We start from the raw sequence: 6000 nt of genomic DNA on the forward strand, positions 1-6000 counted from the left end.
GTCTGTAGTGATTGAGTCTGAAGAAAGTTGGCGACCTCTTTACACAATGTGCTTCAGCATCCGCTGACCCTGCTCCATCAGTTTACCTGGCCTACCACTTCGTAGCTGAGTTGCTGTTATTCCCAAACACTTCCATTGTCTTATAATACAGCTGACAGTTGACTGAGGAATATTTAGGAGCAAGGAAGTTTCACTATTTGTGAAATTTGTTGCACAGGTGGCATCCTATCACAGTTCCACACTAGAGTTCACTGAGCTTCCGAGAGCAACCGATTCTGCATGCCAATGTGCTTAAATTTATACACCTGTGATCATGGAAGTGATTGGAACAACTGATTCCATTAATTTGGATGGGTGAACAAATACTTTTGGCAATATAGTGTATCTGTGACGGGCAGGGGTGAGCAACGAAAAGGAAGCGATCACGCCAAGTCTCAGGGAAAAATGATGGTTTAATAGAAAGTGTGCAAACCTAAAACCCGTGCACTATCTCCAAATTAAGGATATAATGACCAGCGGTCAACTGGTACAAAGACAACACATATATAGGCAAACAAACGACCCTCATGTGAGACGGATCACGGGCTCCGCCCACCTGAGGGACGCAAATGACGTCACCAAACAACAACAACAACAGCCGCTGTGGACAGAGGCGGCCGGTAGGGGGCTACCTCACCGTGACAGACCCCCCCCACCAAGCCGCACTCCCCTCCACTGGGTGTGTGGCACACAGCGGCTGCACACAAAACATGAAGGGGCAGGAAGGCAGAGACAGGCAGGAACACACCTCCTGCCGTCCGGGAGCCGAAACATAAAACACAAAACATTACACAGCTCACCTCCCCGGGCGGGACCTTGGACCGACCGGGCCGTTAACAACACAAAACCACGCCCCGGTCGGTCACAGGGCCCTCACGCCCTAACCCGCATTCAGCTGGTAAGCCCCATGGGTGTGAGGACGAGGGGCTACGGCTCCTCTCTCGTCCCTCGTGTGTGTGTGGGTGTGCAGGCTACCTCTCCAAGGCGTAGCTACTTCACCTCCTGGACCTACCTCCTCCCAGAGCTGACCCCTGCCTTCTGCTAGGGGTCACCCCAGCCTCCTGGGGAGCCAACCCCTCCCGGGGCCTCTCATCTCAAGGTGGACTCCTCCACCCAACCCAGGAGCGCCAGAGACCGAGGCCCAGAGCACCCCCGACGCGGGCTAGGGAGCAGCCCCAAGGGCCTCCTGGTCACCCCGGGCAGGAGGGAGGATCTCCATCCCCAGCAGGAGCTTTTCAGACCGGAGCCCCATGGTCCCCAAACATCCGGGGGCCCCAGCCCTCTAGGGAGGGGCTCTTCACGACCGGGCTCCGGTCACCCCACAACACAAGGGGGCTCCTGCCAGGTGGAGACCCCCACAAGGTCCAGGAACACTGCCAAGGAGAAGCACCTGCACAAAGAACACACCCTCACACACACACACACACACACACACACACACACACATACAAACACAAAACACAAACGCGCCTTACCCTATTCAGGGCCTCCCTTGGGAGAGACGCCCTCCGTGCCACACCCCATGGCACGGGACCACAGCCGGTCCCCCCCCCAAACACACATTCAGGGGGAGGAGCATGCGTGGAATTACACGCAAACATTAGACAACACGCTAGGACAAAACACACACACAAATACTAGACAAACAAAATAAATGGTGTACAAACAGACAGATGGAACTCATCACATGCGTGCTCTGCTTACACACACACAGTGACGCGCGCCGCTCAGAGCCGCAGTCGCTCCCCACATTAAACACACGACACACGGGGAGCGAGGCGACAGTGACGAGCGGCAACCGTGTCACACATAAAACATTCAACATAGAACATAACGAGCACGCACACTGGTCCACACGTCCGTCACCCGTACACACATACAAAACACACACGAGAGTCCACCAGGCAGACACCCTGGTGTTCGCCGTGCCACATACACACAAGCGCACGGCGGAACTCCCGCAACATACAACGGACACGAAGAGCTGTCTCAGGGCAGACTGCCCTGGTCCTCGCCGTGCTACACACACACACAAAACACAAAAGCACGGCGGAGCTCTTCAAACAAAACACCACGCAGACAAACACTTACCACGAGACATGACCACGAACGAAGGAGAAAGAAAAAGAGACTCAGCGGCTTCCGAAGGGTGGCTGGTCATTCTGTGATGGGCAGGGGTGAGCAACGAAAAGGAAGCGATCACGCCAAGTCTCAGGGAAAAATGATGGTTTAATAGAAAGTGTGCAAACCTAAAACCCGTGCACTATCTCCAAATTAAGGATATAATGACCAGCGGTCAACTGGTACAAAGACAACACATATATAGGCAAACAAACGACCCTCAGGTGAGACGGATCACGGGCTCCGCCCACCTGAGGGACGCAAATGACGTCACCAAACAACAACAACAACAGCCGCTGTGGACAGAGGCGGCCGGTAGGGGGCCGCCTCATGTGACAGTATCAATATTTATCTATTATGAACAGGACACTAATATAAAACTATACCAATATAAACAGTAACCTAATATAAACAGCAGGCAAATAAACTCTAAAATAAACAGTACCCTAATATGAACAGTACCCTAATAGAAACATCACCCTAATATGAACAGTACGCTAATATATACGGTACTCTAAAATAAACAGTACCCTAATATGAACAGTACACTAATATATACAATACTCTAAAATAAACAGTACCCTAATATGAACAGTACCCTAATATAAACAGTACCCTAAAATAAACAGTACCCTAATATGAGCAGTACCCTAATATAAACAGTATCGTAAAATAATCAGTACCTTAATATAAACATCACCCTAATAAGAACAATACCCTGATATAAACAATACCCTAATATGAACAGTACTCTAATATAAACATCACCCTAATATGAACAGTACCCTAATATGAACATTACGCTAATATGAACAGTACCTTAAAATAAACGTACCCTAATATAAACAGCACCCTATATGAACAGTACCCTAATAGAAACAGTACCCTGATATAAACAGTACCCTAAAATAAACAGTACCCTAATATAAACAGTACGCTAATATAAACATCACCCTAATATGAACAGTACCCTAATATGAACAGTACCCTAATATAAACGGTACTCTAAAATAAACAGTACCCTAATATGAACAGTACCCTAATAGAAACATCACCCTAATATGAACAGTACCCTAATATGAACAGTACGCTAATATATACGGTACTCTAAAATAAACAGTACCCTAATATGAACAGTACACTAATATATACGGTACTCTAAAATAAACAGTACTCTAATATGAACAGTACCCTAATGCTTTGGTGCTGTGATGGTGAGCGATGCTTTGGTAAAACGACCTACTTTACTCATATAGCACAGGCTGGTATTATATCTTGCACTATATTTTGCTGGTGCAGAAAATGGTTCAGACAGTGTGTACTGTTGCGCCCTGGTCTCTACCCGTAAACATGAAGACCCACGCTGCTTTCTTTATTTACGCTGAGGCATCTTCATCAGATGATATGCCACTGTGATTTTGCTGGGAAATGTGTAATGTGAGCTGGCTGTGTGGATTTTTTATTGTGTGAATCACTGAGTAATCCACATGTGAGCACACTGAGTAATCCATATGTAAGCAGAGAGTAATCTACACGTTAACACACTGAGTAAACGATATGTGAGCACACAGAGTAATCCACATGTGGGCACACAGTAATCCATATGTTAACACACTGAGTAATCCACGTATGCAGACAGTAATCCATATGTTAACACACTGAATAATCCACGTGGGCATACACTAATCCATCCGTTAACACACTGAGTAATCCACGTATGCAGACAGTAATCCATACGTTAACACACTGAATAATCCACGTAGGCACACAATAATCCATACGTTAACACACTGAATAATCCACGTAGGCACACAGTAATCCATACGTTAACACACTGAGTAATGCACTTTATCCTCTCTGTGGATCATATTACTAGTCACACATATCTCCTAAATTTCCTTTTAAGAACAACATTTTGACAGTGTTTTAATGACAGCTCTGATTTGCTCATTATTATATTGGTCTTTGTGGTGGAGTTAATGAGATTTATCATGCCATGACCGAAGTCTCTGTTCACTCACATTAGATTTTCAGGATCATTTCTTAATAAACCCCCAAAATTGAAAATCCAGACAGATAATTTTACAATTTTATTAGGCCCTTCAAAACTGTTCATCAAAGGAACCTTCAGAATGATTAAGAAAAGATAACAAATTCCAATTTCTATCGTTGATGTGGAAATACATTTCAGCTGCTGACCATCATGTCTGTCACGATACAGCAGCGACAGTGTTGTACTGTCTTTTGTTCTGTGTCCGCCCCCAGGTGGGTGGTACCCATTAGTGAGTTCTCCATCTGAGGGTCATTTGTCTGTGTCTATTTATGTCATATGTTTGTACCAGCTCACCTTTGGATATTGTGTCTTATTTTTTACCATCACAGGTTTTTTTGTTCGATGACCTTTTTGTTATTAATTGCCCATTTTCGTTGAGACTTGTGTGTCTCAACAGAAAAAGTTCAAATGGTCCATGTAGTCCATGGGGCAGCTGGAAAAAGTTATGCTGAAAATCAATTAGGTCAGTTTCAATGAGACCCCCAGGGCTAACATAGAAGTTGATATTTTGCCCTTGTCTCAGTTGGGTTGGTATAGTTCTTGTTTGTTCTCAGCTGTGGTTCTCTTGTTCACTCAGCTGGAGCGGCCGCACTGCTGCTCGTGGACTGGGTTCATCCTGTCCCCCTGCTGCTCGTGGACTGGGTTCATCCTGTCCCCCTGCTGCTCGTGGACTGGGTTCATCCTGTCCCCCTGCTGCTCGTGGACTGGGTTCATCCTGTCCCCCTGCTGCTCGTGGACTGGGTTCATCCTGTCCCCCTGCTGCTCGTGGACTGGGTTCATCCTGTCCCCCTGCTGCTCGTGGACTGGGTTCATCCTGTCCCCCGGACATGTTGTCAGAAAGCCCTGTCCAAAGTTCCACCGACCCACACCATCCATCCAGAACCTCCATTACATAAGACATGTGCCGCTTCTTCATTGATCTTTCAGATATGCCCATTTCCCTCACGCCCCCATTCATCCTCAACTACAGATTTAATGATTTAATTCCAGGCACCTAAACATATTTTAGGCCTTTATAGTTCAAAAGGATGAACAGGTTAGATTCCCTCTAGATTAGTGTGTTTTAAATACTGACATGGGTCACGTCTTCCACCACAGAGGACTACATTACCCACAATGCTACAATGAGACTCAACTGATTCCAATACCTGAGTACTAACAGCTGATTCCTATTCCTATGTGTACATTTACATTTAACATTTAGGGCATTTAGTACATGTTCTTATACAGAGCAACTTACAAAGTGCATTGCATCTGTTCACAGAATGCATCCTAGATAGTAGTATAGATAAGTCCAAATTCAAGGTACCCTTGGGCTAGTCTACTACTACTATTAAACTACAGAAATCAATGCCATTATATAAACTGTATTCTCTCTCACAGATTTTGCAAAGTATTGGCAGTTTTTCCTAACCTGGATGGTTTTAGTGTCCATCTCTGCCGACCCACCTGATTTGTCTGCCTGGTTCTGTCGTTTCTTGTGTGTTTTAACCCTGAACTGTTCGTACGTTGTGTTTTTGGGGTTCTGGTTTAAACATTGTCACCTCGCTGCCTGCTTGTCTGGTTTTTGATCGCTGTCTGGCTCCAGTGTTTTGGATTGCCCTTCTGTTATTAAAACCATTTACCATCTTTTGCTATTATCTGCAAACATCTGCTACTGTTTCACCCAGTGTCATAACACGCTTAAGCCCAATGAAAAAAAAGGATCCGTCTAATTGTTTGTGCCAATATGTCTGCGTCTTTTATCTGTGTGTTCAGTGAAGAGACAGAGAGTTTGATTGGGCCTT

Source organism: Brachyhypopomus gauderio, unplaced genomic scaffold (assembly GCF_052324685.1).
Source record: "Brachyhypopomus gauderio isolate BG-103 unplaced genomic scaffold, BGAUD_0.2 sc56, whole genome shotgun sequence".
NCBI classification, from domain to species: Eukaryota; Metazoa; Chordata; class Actinopteri; order Gymnotiformes; family Hypopomidae; genus Brachyhypopomus; species Brachyhypopomus gauderio.